The sequence below is a fragment of the Hyperolius riggenbachi genome, chromosome 1 (genome assembly GCF_040937935.1).
Source record: "Hyperolius riggenbachi isolate aHypRig1 chromosome 1, aHypRig1.pri, whole genome shotgun sequence".
Taxonomy (NCBI): domain Eukaryota; kingdom Metazoa; phylum Chordata; class Amphibia; order Anura; family Hyperoliidae; genus Hyperolius; species Hyperolius riggenbachi.
This window is the reverse complement of record NC_090646.1, coordinates 324,565,406-324,579,755: the sequence shown is the minus strand read 5'-3', so window position 1 is coordinate 324,579,755 and position 14,350 is coordinate 324,565,406. Positions and strand designations below refer to the sequence as shown.

At 43.0% G+C, this 14,350-nt stretch overlaps 1 protein-coding gene across 3 annotated transcripts in view; it reads right to left on the bottom strand.

The window, feature by feature from the left end:
* MKNK2 (MAPK interacting serine/threonine kinase 2) overlaps nt 1–14,350 on the bottom strand; it is a 444,163-nt gene that overhangs the window by 58,270 nt on the left and 371,543 nt on the right. The gene's annotated exons all lie outside the window — the stretch shown is intronic.

The window sequence follows — 14,350 nt, the reverse complement described above, 5'->3', positions numbered from 1 at the left end:
ATAAATATACATATACAAGGGAGATCTAAAAAACACATATATGCAGAGAAACAGATTTCCTACACCCTGAATAAGACATCTAGATAAATTGGCAAAAAAACTGACAGCCAGATGTCCATAATATATATGTGTCTATATATGCTATGCCTTGCATAAATCCAGACCTCAGACAGACGTAATATATATTATATATATATATACACAAATATACTTTGTCAAAGTTAGAGACCTCAGATCAGACGCTTAAGCAGTAATCATATGCCATGTGCCTAAAATATATACAATCAAATCAGACCTCAGCATAAACGCGGTACAAGGCTCTCGGCTCATACCATAAAGGTCACCAAGCCTTCCGCCCATCTTACCTTTCCCGGCTCCTGCTTAGCGTCCATCCTGCTCCGCTCGCACAACAAAATGCCGAGCCATGCAGGTATCCGGCGTCTCTTCACCCACGCGACAGGAAGTGACGTCACGTATGGGTGGAAGTACGCTCTACGAGCGCCGCCATTGAGGGCAACCCGTCTGCCAACCCTCCGGAGGCCCTGGATCGCCTCACGTCACTTCCGGCGCGCAACGGCCTCCGCCAAGAGGGAATCATGCACGCCGCTCGCGTCCTCGGAACCACCACCACCCGGACAGCCAAGACGCTTCAGGAGAAGGTAGAAAACCCGACCCTCTCCCACCGGACCCCTATCCTCTCCAGGCAGGTCCACCATGCGTCGCCAACCAAAGGTCCCCACCACACCTGGCCAGACGGACCGGCGAGCGACAGAGTACTCTTTCCTGGAACAGGAAACGTCAACTGGTGTTGGAGGAGTCAGTTTAAAATTTACAGAGTGCTCTAGTGGGACGTTTCCTGTTCCTGGGAGGAGCCTATGTCGTCTCATGGTGGACCTGTCCTGGAGGTTACTGGAAAAAGTGTGATATCACACCCTCAACCCTCAACTCAAGCTGACCTTCACCCACGGCTACGCTGTGGCAACTAAATGAGACCCTGGCTTCTGCTGAATAGTAGGCCACAACTACCCGCAGCTCACACAGCACTTGTGCTGGGTGGTGGTGGGGGTGGGGGGGGTGTTAATCACCCAGAACGCTTCTGTACATACACCCCGGTAACCCAGAAAATGGGCATCAAACGGTTAGTACAATTCTTGGTTTGCCGTTTTCCTTCCTTTTCCAACTGCATGTTAACAGTTACAAGAAAAAAGTTAAAGATTTATATTTAAATTTTGTATGCATGTATCAAGATAAATTTCGGTCCACAAAATTTATCTTGATATGAAGTGCGGCCCACGGGCAAAAAAAGGTTGGGCACCACTGACTTATGCCATCTTATAGAAAATACGTATCTAGTTTTTTTCAGTACAATCTAGGATTTCTTTGGATAATATTTTTCTTCCAAAACTATTTTATTTTATAGTCATTTTATGGGGACAAATTAGGTGTAAATGCATGTCTCACATGATATGTCCCACAGGTATAAAACACATACAAATGAATTATTTGGCCCTTCCCGGTTAAAACTCCACCACATATGCCATATTTTATTACTAGCTGAGCATGTGTTCGACTGTTATACCCAGCCTGTGCATCTGTGGCAATTGGATGTGTTCACTAGGGCAACAGTTCAGGGGCCATAGTGCTGTACAGATGCATCGCTAGGCAACGGCACAGCGATATATCTGATGAGAATTGGGGCTCCAAAAACTTTTGCCCTATAAGTCGTATCCAATCGCTACAGGCTGCAGTCATTAATAGTTTATAAACCGGCATTGGTATTGCAGAGGTTAATAATGAATTAACAGGTTAGGCTTAAAAATTAACTGGGGATGAAAAAACAACACTTTTTATTTTATTGGGACCATGTTACTTTAATATATATATATTTTTTTACTTTAAAAATGTCTTTCTTTCCGAACGTATTGAATAATTGTTGCAATTTGCTAGCAACAATTATTCACAGGACTATACATAGTCACATGCACGTGGGAACGTGTGCGATTAAGTGCACACGTGGGAGCACGCATAAGTGCACACACGGCAGCAAGTGGTGGTTTTTAATGCAGGCTGTAGATTCTACGTCCAAAAACCTTCAGCAGCACTAATTAGAACGTAGAATCTACGTCCTACAAGTAGTTAAAAAATAAATCAGTATTTATTAACCACCCTGGCGTTCTGATTAAATCGCCAGGGTGGCTGCGGGAGGGTTTTTTTTAAATAAAAAAAAAACTATTTCATGCAGCCAACTGAAAGTTGGCTGCATGAAAGCCCACTAGAGGGCGCTCCGGAGGCGATCTTCCGATCGCCTCCGGCGCCCAGAATAAACAAGGAAGGCCGCAATGAGCGGCCTTCCTTGTTTTGCTTATATCGTCGCCATAGCGACGAGCGGAGTGAGGTCATCGACGTCAGCCGACGTCCTGACGTCAGCCGCCTCCGATCCAGCCCTTAGCGCTGGCCGGAACTTTTTGTTCCGGCTACGCTGGGCTCAGGCGGCTGGGGGGACCCTCTTTCGCCGCTGCTCGCGGCGAATCGCCGCAGAGCGGCGGCGATCAGGCAGCACACGCGGCTGGCAAAGTGCCGGCTGCGTGTGCTGCTTTTTATTTCATTAAAATCGGCCCAGCAGGGCCTGAGCGGCAGCCGCTGGCGGTGTTGGACGAGCTGAGCTCGTCCAGACCGCTCAGCTGGTTAATAAACCCTTATTTGACCTCACTTGCAATAGTCACCCAATTGGAATAAGACCCATTCACCACAACTTTTTGCTTTCCATTAACCATTTCCTTATCCATGTACACAGAATTTTCCCCAGTTCTTGCATCCTCAACTTCAGCACTAGGCTGCTGAGAGGAACAATTACAAAGATCCTTGTAAAATGCAAATAAATTACAGCTTTCCCAATATCTACATTAGCATTCATCACCTCATAAAAGCGGAGCATGTTAGTCAAGCAAGGTCTTGTCCTTCGTAAAATCATACTGATGCTAAGAAATTAGATTGTTCTCTGCTATATAGTTTTATAAAGCATCCCTTAGGGTAGAGTTCCTCAACCCTGTCCTCAAGGCCCACCAACAGTACATGTTTTACAGAAAACCACAAACATGCACAGGTGGGAGTAATTAGTGCGGATTACCTCTGTGGATTTCCACAAAACATGCACTGTTGGTGGGCCTGGAGGACAGGGTTGGGGAACACTGCGCATAGGGTACTTTCCCACTATGCGAGCTGCAGTATAACATACGTTTTAACTGCATAGCAACACGCTGCAATGATTCCACAATTGGTGCATTCATATCATTGCGTTATTTCCAAAATGCATTGGGTATCTTTGTGAGGTACTGGACACTGCGCATGGTTTGCTCATGTGATAAATGACTGATGACAACCTATCGTGCGCTGCAACATACGCATCAATAATCAATTTATTGGATACTAAATGTATTATCTCTTAACCCCATTTTTGTTAAGTTAAGACTTTCACTATACCGTGTTTATTTTTTATTTTTCGTACAATATTTTTTTTCACCATTTCTGTTTTGTAAAGATCTGACTGAAATTTGGAAGCAAATAGATTAGTAGTTTATTGAGATGTCTACTACAGGGGCAGTCTTGCCCGAAGGTGACAAGGGGGGTGATTCACAAAGCTTTTTTATTGAATTATCTCACCCTCCTTATTAACTCACAATTTATCTCTCCCTAAATGACTTACATCATGAGTTACGTTAGATAAGGAGAGATAAATCATGCATTATCTCTCCTTAACGGACTTAGTTACACTGAAGGGAAAATAAGCTTATGAGATGATGAATTGTATGTGTAGTAAGGATAATAAATATAACAAAGCTATTTTTAGCTTTATTTATAACATTGCATCATTCTGTCATATTTGCAGTTTAGAAACCACACTCTGGGATTGATTCACTAAGCTGCGCTGCTACAGGGAGTGTTATAATTGGTTATAATTAGTCCAGTGGCTCCAGGCGGGTTTAGTGGAGCGATCGTTAAATGTAATGAAGCGCTCTTTAACTAATTAAGCCCGGCCTAATTGGACTGCGCGTGCTATGGCGTGCGTGCGCAGGGAATTATAACACTCCCTGTAGTCATTAAGCTAGCGAATCAAGCCCTCTGTATTTTAAGCTGTAAAAGAGAGCAGAGCTGATGAACCTTTGAACTTTCCATCAGTAAAACCTTATCTCAAGCTGTCTCTGACTGTTTCTTGGCTGTTTAACCATTTACCGGCAACCTAGCGTATTAAAACGTCATGCTTTTGCCTGTTAATGGCAACATGACATTTTAATACGTTGCGTGTTCCTGCCGCCGCTCCGCACGTGTGCGCGCCGCTACCGCCGCCGTTTCCGTCGGGTTCCCGTGCTGGGTGATTGGGGAAGAGGACCGAGAGGTCCTCTACCCAATCGCACTGCCTGGAGTGAATGGACCCCATTAATAAAACAGGAAACTGTTGAAGTTTAATAAAGAGTAAAAAAAAAAAAAAGTGATCACTTCCTATATGGGAGAGTATTCACTAGCGCCATCTTGTGGCCAAAAAGTATATTACACATACAAAGCACATACATATGCAAGTACATACACACTATTAATAAAATTATTAAAATTACACTTAAAACCCTCCCCCCCCCCCCCCCCAAAAAAAAAAACACTTGTAAAAAAAAAATCAGCTTAAAATAAATAAATAAATAGTTGCCTTAGGGACTCAGCTTTTTTAATCTATTTTTTATGGGGGAAAATGATTTTAATTTATTATATAGGGGCAAAAAAAAAACAACAGAAAAATAACACCTATATTTCAAAATAATATATTATCGCGATACATTGTGATAGGGGCATAATTTAAACGGTTTAATAAACGGGACCACTGGGCAAATAAAATGTGTTTGTTTTATCCACAGGAGAATGTTTAATTTTAAAACTATAATGGCTGAAAACTGAGAAATAATGTTTTTTTTTTCATTTTTTTTGTTTTTTTTCCCCCATTAAAACGCATTTAGAATAAAAAAATTCTTAGCAAAATGTACTACCCGCAGAAAGCCTAATTGGTGGCGAAAAAAACGAGGTATAGATCATTTTCTTGTGATAAGTAGTAATAAAGTTATTAGGGAATAAAAGGGAGGAGCACTGACAAGTGAAAATTGCTCTGGTCCGTTAGAGTAAAAACCCTTGGGGGTGAACTGGTTAAGCCATTTAGAAAAAATAATTGTGTTTGACCAAGTTGGTTGAATAGCTCAGAGAAGCTCTTTTGCATAGATAACAATTCAAGTGTTTTAACTCTATCTGTACTGGAAAACAATGTGAGATTTTTTTTCTTTGCTACTAATGTTCTATTTTTTATCTGTACTACACATAGAATTCATTATCTCATAAGTTTATTTTCACTTCAGATTTGCTTTACCCCATGGTTTGCCTCTCCTTATCTGTTGATCTCATGAATGATCTCTCCCTATTGGTTTATCTCATGCATTAACTCTTCTTACAGTCAAGGTGAAAAATAAAGGTGGTCATACACTCCTTAGATTAGCAGCAGATAGATCATTAGATAGATTTCTGATCTATCTGATGTGTTTAGGAACATTTAGGCATTTTTTTGCCATCAGATTTCCATTAGGTCCAATGCAAAATGATAAGCAACCTCAACAGATCGACCTAGATTTTACAGCATGTCAGATCGCAAAATGATAAGCAATCTCAACAGATTGACCTAGATTTCATAGCATGTCAGATCGCAAAATGATAAGCAACCTCAACAGATCGACCTAGATTTTACCGCATGTCAGATCGCAAAATGATAAGCAATCTCAACAGATCGACCTAGATTTTACAGCATGTCAGATCGATTGAAATTGATCGAAATTGGCCACAAATCGATCGGCCAATCAATCGATTTGCGATCGATCGATTTCAATCAATCGATCGGCCGCTAATAGGCTCGGTGTATGGGACCCTCTGGTAAGGTTGGAGTTTTTCTGGATATTACATTTTGGGCATAGTTTCTTTGAAGAATGGAGTAACTTCAGATTTGCTGCCCTCCCTTCTTTTTTTTTGGCAGCTTCAGACTTAGCTCTGGCGTAAGCTTGTTGATGATATAAATAGGAAACTGTTACAAAGAGAAGTACACCGCTCACCATCCCACCAAGTCAGCCAAGAGCAGGATCACGGGCAGCCAGAACCCCTTGAATACTGTAGAAAGAAGGAAGATCCACTTCACTGGCGTATAAACGTCTGATCTTTATTTAGGCATAAATAGGATGGACAACATATTAGCTCACGCGTATCGGAGCCTCACACTCGCTCCTAAGTCATAGCTAAAATACTTCTTTCAGTAGCCACAATTTATACATACATCGGTCCTCCCCGAAGGGGAGGGCTTAACAATACAAACTGAAGTGACTAATACAGAGAATTATCTCTCAAAGACAGTACACACAACACATAACGCATATAAAAATACAATGATACAAAACAAGATCTGTTTAAGAACAGGACAATCGAAAAACAATCTATATTATTTGTATTGTTAGGGTACTGCACGCATCATTAAAACAGAAAGGGGGGGGGGGGCAATACAGGGAAACATCCAAGGAACATAAATCATAGATCATAAAAAAGACTCACGTCCCATCTTGAATTCAGAGCCTCAAAATATTCCTCTGATTAACCCCCCTCTGACAAACCGCTTAACCCCCTCTGTTCCTTTAAATTTAAATGAAGACAAATCCCCGTCATGACATGTAGCAAAGTGTCGAGAGACCCAAAATCTCCTTAAAACCCCCCCGATAATGTTCCGACACGCTCTCCCTCAAGGGGCGGGTGGTACAGCCTACATATTGCACTGAACATTTCTGACAATAAATGGTATAAATTACATTGGTAGTAACACAATTAATGAAACCTGAAATGGGGAAAGACAGTTGTTTAAAACAAGAGAATACCTCACGACCTGGTTGTAAATATTTACAGTAGCGACAGGTGGAATACCCACATCTATATGTGCCAGTAGTGGACAACCATGTCCCACTAGTTAAAGGTGAACCTAAATTGTATAAACTGGGAGTTTTAAGGAGAATTTTGGGGGATCTAAGGTCTCTCGACACTTTGCTACATGTCATGATGGGGATTTGTCTTCATTTAAATTTCAAGGAGTAGAGAGGGTTAAGCGGTTTGTCAGAGGGAGGGGGGGGGGGGGGTAATCAGAGGAATATTTTGAAGCGTGAAACATCTTGGATTTGGAGACTCAGGACTCGGTTTCCTGAGGGTCTGAATTCAAGATGGGACGTGAGTCTTTTTTATGATCTAGGATTTATGTTCCTTGGATGTTTCCCTGTATTGCCCCCCCCCCCCCTTTCTGTTTTAATGATGTGTGCAGTACCCCAACAATACAAATAATATAGATTGTTTTCGGGGGAGGGATTATCTTGTTGTTAAATAGATATCGTTTTGTACCATTGTATTTTTATATGCATTATTTGTTATGTGTGTACTGTATTAGTCACTGCAGTTTGTATTGTTAAGCCCTTCCCTTCGGGGAGGACCGATGTATGTATAAATTGTGGCTACTGAGAGAAGTATTTTAGCTATGACTAAGAAGCGACTGTGAGGCTCCGATACACGTGAGCTAATATGTTGTCCATCCTATTTATGCCTAAATAAAGATCGGACTTTTATACGCCAGTAAAGCGGATCTTCCTTCTTTCTACAATATAAATAGTACGCTTAATTGCGTACATAGATCATGTCAAAAAACTCATTGTACATCATGCTCTTATTAATAAAGAGCACGACACAAGCAAATTACATGCATAATAAAAAGGAAAAAGCGTGGGCTACTCGTGTCAACAAGGAATACAAAAGTTATCAACATATATCTGACAGATCAATTCTCAAAGAACAATACACATTAACCCATAAGTGCCAATAATACAAAAAGCTTAAAACACAAGCCCGGCAGATAGCTTCATAGGTCAGTTGTCCAGATCATATAAGCTCCACGCTGAACATACATGTTCAATTTTGCAATGACATCACACATTCACCACAACCGTCCGCGCATTCAGCCCAAAGTGCACTGTGCCCAGCGATAATTTATCAGTTGGGGGGCCCCCTATGCATATATGTAGAAGCAGGGATCTGACTACAGTTCAATGTTAATCATGGATACTGTACAGCAGACACTGTTAACCGCGCCACTCCTGCCATTTAAATTGCCACTAGGCTACGATATTGGGTGATCTCACCAACTTGGCATCTGATGACATCCCGTACGACGAGCTCCTAATGCAGTCTCCACTTCACAAAGACTCTTGCGGTTTTGTAAGTCCCGCCGTCCCCTCACAGCTTACAACAGGGGATCAGCATGTGATAATTCAAGGGATCAGCAAGGGAGCACGCCTGGCGCCGTGCATACAGAAGGCTGATGCTGCTGCTGGAGCGATCAGCTGACCGAAGCTCTGCCCACCAATGCATTTAGAACCACCCCAGGTTCTTCCTCAGGGTGTGGCTTGCTACTAAAGTGCCTCCCTTTTCACTGTCTCCCTTACGCCCAGCTTCTCACACGTAATGCCTCTCAGAGGGCACGGATTGTAAACACAGCCTTATTCAGCTCCCCTTCACACGGAAAGCTGACATAAACAGCAATATCAAAATCAGCAGAGAAAGCCATTATCTTTTCTTTCAGCTGAACTGCAGGTGGGAAAGGACAGACCAATACTGATGAGCACTATAGAGAGTGTTATAACAACAGTTTGAGGGGAACAACAATAAGGAATATATAGACTCAATATATTTCTGCTGTTATGATTTGGAGTTATCACATACTTAAGGAGCACTAGCCCTTTAGTAGTCAGTGCCAAACAGTTGCATGTTGGGAGTTCTTTTTATCTATAATATATTCCTCCTCTTCCATTTATTTTCCTGCCTAGCTGCTTATCTGAAACATGATCCCCTGCTCACTTGTGTTTACAAGCAAGGCTGAGGTGACTCAGCGATCGGAGGAGAAAATAAAAAAAAGTAAAGGCCAGAAATGACATCAGGATTTAGCCTAAACTGTGGGGAAAAGACATGGTTCCCACCCACCAGGAACAGAATCCTCTTTATTTACAATATAACATTCACTGAAATCAAACTGTGGACCGTACAATACATGTGTTATGTAAGTAGATCAAGTATTTATCTACTTATATATGTTTTTTTCCCTGGCATGGTATGGCTAATCGTACTGCTTTAACAAGATTGACTGTGACATTAAACATTTTATTACTAACGATCTGGTGGACTATGCACCACACAATCTTTCCCCTCCTGAACAGGAGGCGTTAAAGAGACACTTAACCTCTTTCCGCCCGCGTCACGCCGATGGGCGTGGCCGCGGCGGCAGCCCCAGGACCGCCTAACGCCAATCGGCATAAAGTCCTGGGGCTCTGTTTTGCAGGCGATCGCGCGCACACTGCGCGCGCATCTCCTGCTTGGGGGGCGGAGCTCCGCACCGCCTTCAGTCTCCGACGCCGTGATCGCCGTCTATTTGTATGGTGCAGAGCTGCGATCAGCAGCAGCGCTGCACTGGGGACAGCAGTGTGACACGGCTGTCCCCCTGGGGGACAAGAGAGCGATCGGCTCTCATAGGGTGAAGCCTATGAGAGCTGATCGCCATGATTGGCTGGCTGGGGGGAGGGAGGGGGGGAGGGAACGGGTTTAAAGGAACAGGGTTGTTTTTTAAAGAAAGACACAAACAAATATTGATTAAAAAAAAAATAAACATGGGGGGAGCGATCAGACCCCACCAACAGAGAGCTCTGTTGGTGGGGAGAAAAGGGGGGGGGGGGGAAATCACTTGTGTGCTATGTTGTGCGGCCCTGCAGCTTGGCCTTAAAGCTGCAGTGGCACATTTTACTGAAAATGGCCTGGTCACTAGGGGGGTTTAGCCCTGCAGTCCTCAAGAGGTTATGCCAGAAAAAAAATGAGTTTTACTCACCTGGGGCTTCTACCAGCCCCCTGCAGCAGTCCTGTGCCCTCGCAGCCACTCACTAATCCTCTGGTCCCCCGCTGCCAGCTAGTTTCGTTTTTGCCGACAGGCCCGTCAGGACTGGCCACATTCCCGACTGTAATTAGCGCTATTGAGGGCCGCAACGCGTACAAAAATATGTGTTGCCGCATTACGCACGCATAGATATGCGGCAAAGTGTATTTTTTTACGCATTGCGGCCCGCAATAGCGCTAATTGCAGTCGGGAATGTGGAAAAAGCTACGCGTGGCCAGTTCTGAGGGGCCTGTCGGCAAAAACGAAACTAGCTGGCAGTGGGGGACAAGAGGATTAGTGAGTGGCTGCGAGGGCACAGGACTGCTGCAGGGGGCTGGTAGAAGCCTCAGGTGAGTAAAACTTTTTTTTTCTGACTTAAGGTTCACTTTAAAGCAGTAGGATCAGCCATACTATTCCAGGGAAAAAAACACATATATAAGTAGATAAATACTTGATATAAACACATATATAAGTAGATAAATACTTGATCTACTTACATAACACATGTATTGTACTGTCCACGTTTTGATTTCAGTGAATGTAATATAGTAAATGACGAGAATTCTGTTCCTGGTGGAGGCCATGTCTTTTGCCCACAGTAAAGGCTAACTCGTGATGTCATTTCTGCCCTTTGCTTTTTTTCTTGTCTCCTCCAATCACCAAAGTCACCTCAGCCTTGCTTGTAAACACAAGTGATTAGGGGATCAGGTTTCAGATAAGCAGCAGGCAGGGAAATAAAGGGAAGAGGAGGAATATATTATAGATAAAAAGAACCCCCAACATGCAATTCTTTGGCACCGACTACTAAAGAGCCAGTGCTCCTAAGGTATATGATAACTCCAAATCATAACAGCAGAAAACTTTTTAAAAGTTTTGAATGCAGGATTAGCATCTTTATCACTTAATACACTCAGACATGTTGCTGTTGAAATTTGATTTTTATGGTGACGATACCGCTTTAAAGGAACTTTCTAAGAGGAGGGATATCACCGTGAAACCAGCCGATAATGGTGGGGCCACGGTGGTATTGGGCACTGACTATTACAGAAGTGAAATACTACAGCAACTCTCTGATGAGGGAATTTACAAAATAATGTCACTTGATCCATTGTTTGCATTACAGAAAAAGATTAAAGTTATTTTGGATGATGCTTTGAAAAAAAATATATAATTGCTAAGGATCTGTACAATTATCTATCAGGATAACATTCATGTACCTCCTTTCTTTATATGCCTCCAAAGGTCCACAAAAATCTGTTTAAACCTTCAGGTAGGCCTATAGTGGCTGGTACAGGTTCTATTTTTGTACCAATGACAACTCTGCTGGACAGGGTATTGAATCCTTTAATTAAGGAAACCAAAGCGTATGTAAAGGATACAAATGACTTCTAGAGGAAACTTTCATCTCTGGCTATAGGAGATTTGAGTGACATTATTCTGGTAACTTGGGATATATCCAGCCTTTATACATCCATACCACAAGAGGAAGGTATTCAAGCAGCTATGAGAAAGTGATATCTATGATGACCATCAAGTTTTTTGAGAATCTTTTTCATTTTGTTCTTGATCGCAATTACTTTAGTTTTCAGGACTCTTTATTTGCAGTGGAGGGGGACAGCCATGGGGTCCAATGTCGCACCGTCATTTACCAGAGCGTTTATGAATCAATTAGAGGTTTCCTCCATTTTTCCAATGTAGCGCTCACCACACACTATGTGGCGTGGTGGCGCTACATTAATGACAGTTTTGCGGTCTGGTGTGGCGACATTGGCTCCCTCATGGCTTTTAATGAATACCTCGACAATATTAATGGATCTATCACTTTCAACATTGCATCATCCGTGACAAGTTTCCTTTCTTGACACCACCATCCACTTTAACGACAACAGATTCTGTTCAGATTTATACACAAAACCTACTAATCGCAACCAGCTTTTGAGGTTTGACAGCTATCACCACCCCAGGGTTTTTGGTTCCATTGTCCGCAGCCAGCTTGAAACGGGTGAACAGATTGTTGGCCCTCTAGATCTGGCTGTTATGCTGGGCATATACGAGGAGTTCCTTCCTTATCAATCGAGCCGCTGATGGCTCGATTGATAATATTCGACAGGTCTGATGACCTGCCGGATAGATTCCCCGATCGATCCCCGCCGGCGGACAATAGCGGGGAGTAGAGCGGCTGATAAGAAGCGCCAGCGGGGACGAGCAGGGATTGATCCGTGGACGAGCGCGGACACGGCGGGAGTCGATCTGGCGGCTAATCAGCCACCGGATCGACCCGTGTATGCCCAGCATTAGGAGGGAACAAGAGATGTGTCGCAAGTTTTATGAACGCGGTTACCCCATTGATTTGTCACTAAATGTAGGGAGAGATCCGTAGTTACACGACCTACCACCAGACGCCTCCCTTTTGTGTGCCAGTATCACTCATTTTCACAAAGTGTTTGCTGTCCTAAAAGAACATTGGCATTTACTTACCAATGCTTATCCTCATATTGAGGAATTTCTTGCTCCTCCATTGCAGGTGTTTCGCAGAAACCCTACTATTGGAAATAGGATAGCGAGGGCTGATGCTAAGCCAGGTGCAGTGAGTATGGCCCCTATTCCTAGACACGTGTTGTTATCCTTGTTTGTCATGTTCGGAGTGTACTCATATTTTGAAGATAACCACTTTTGGGAACTCCGCAAGTACAAAGGAATATAGGATTCGTCATTTTTTTTTTTTTTTATTCGAACTCAGCTCTGTATTTATGCTACCAGACTCAGAAAATAGGCTTCATCGTAAACCTCTTTATGTCTGGTAAATCAGTTTGCATCATAGTTCGACACTCTTCATATACTTTTTTATTTTATCCGTATATAACAAATGCATATTAAAGTTACAAACTATATATACAAACCAAACAAATATTCTTTTACAACCCAACCCACATGATCAAACCGATACATACTCCACCCCCCCCCCCCCATATATCCCACCATACATCCAAACCCATCTGTACCTTCATACACCCATAAATACAAGCTCCTATACCCACATACACACATATTAACCTAGTCACTCCTCTCTAACAACCAAAACATTCACCCCATTCACCGAGCTCTTCGTCAGCCAATATTACTTATATGGGTACCAATCCCATCTAAGGCCCGATCTACATTGTACGACCCCCGGCATGACCCAACCCCACCTCCACCCACGACCCAACCAAACTCGTCATCCCCCGACCCAGACCCGATCAGAACCCGCCCACCACCGCGAACAATGGCGAGTCGGGCCGGACCGAACCCCGACCGGACGTGGCGGACCGTATCGGCCTGCATGCAGAACCGCAGTCAAAAAAACACGGAAAATCGCGCCGCACAGCCTTCAGCCTGCTAATCATAGCACATAGATATGCTTCCCAACTGCCCACCATGGATTCCACTACCTTCTCATTTTATATTATATCTTCTCTTTCTAACAATCTGCCCCTACCACTAATTCCATCCACCCCTTTTTAAGTTTCCCCAACCAATTCTCATCGAGCTTTTGTACATTATGTATTTCTCCTTCTACATCAGCCACCTCCTCCCAAAAGACAAACATATCCGCCAGCCACTCCGATATTTTAATGGGGTCCTTACTTTTCCATTTCTTAGCTATGATATTACCGGCAACCAATGAGCCGATTTCTCTCAATTCTTTTACTAGCATATTACTTTCAGAGTCCACAATTCCAAAAACAGCCTCCATTTGGTCAATCTGGATATATTTTCCCAAATGCTTACCCCAAAAAACCTCTAGTTCTCCCCATAGACCTCTTACCACCGGGCAACTCCACCACATATGTATCACATCGGCATCCCCCTGACCACACCGCCAACATTGATTCTTTCGGTTCCCTGAAAACCTTGCCACCTTGGCTGGTGTAAGATGCCATCTAGCCACGGTTTTATATTGGGTCCATTGTAATTTTCTAGAAGGGTATTTCCAAATTATATGAGTCACCTGATTCCACCTATGTTCATCTAAAGGAACTCTCAGATCTTCCTCCCATTTTTCTCGCCATTTTGACACTCTATCACAGGTGTTATCCTGCATATATTTATAGCATCTAGATAGAATTTTTTTTGGTTTCTCACTCATGGCAATCCATTGTTCAATTATATTTAACTGCTTACTAATACCCTTTCTTTCTAACTTTTTAATAAAATTGCTTATCTGTAGTTTAGCCCACGATGATATCTCCCCATTGGTACCCAATATCCCAGTTATTTTTAAGTCCCTGTTTCCTAGGATATCTAAAAGTCTAATATCAGAGCTGACATTATTGACTCTGAACCAATCCT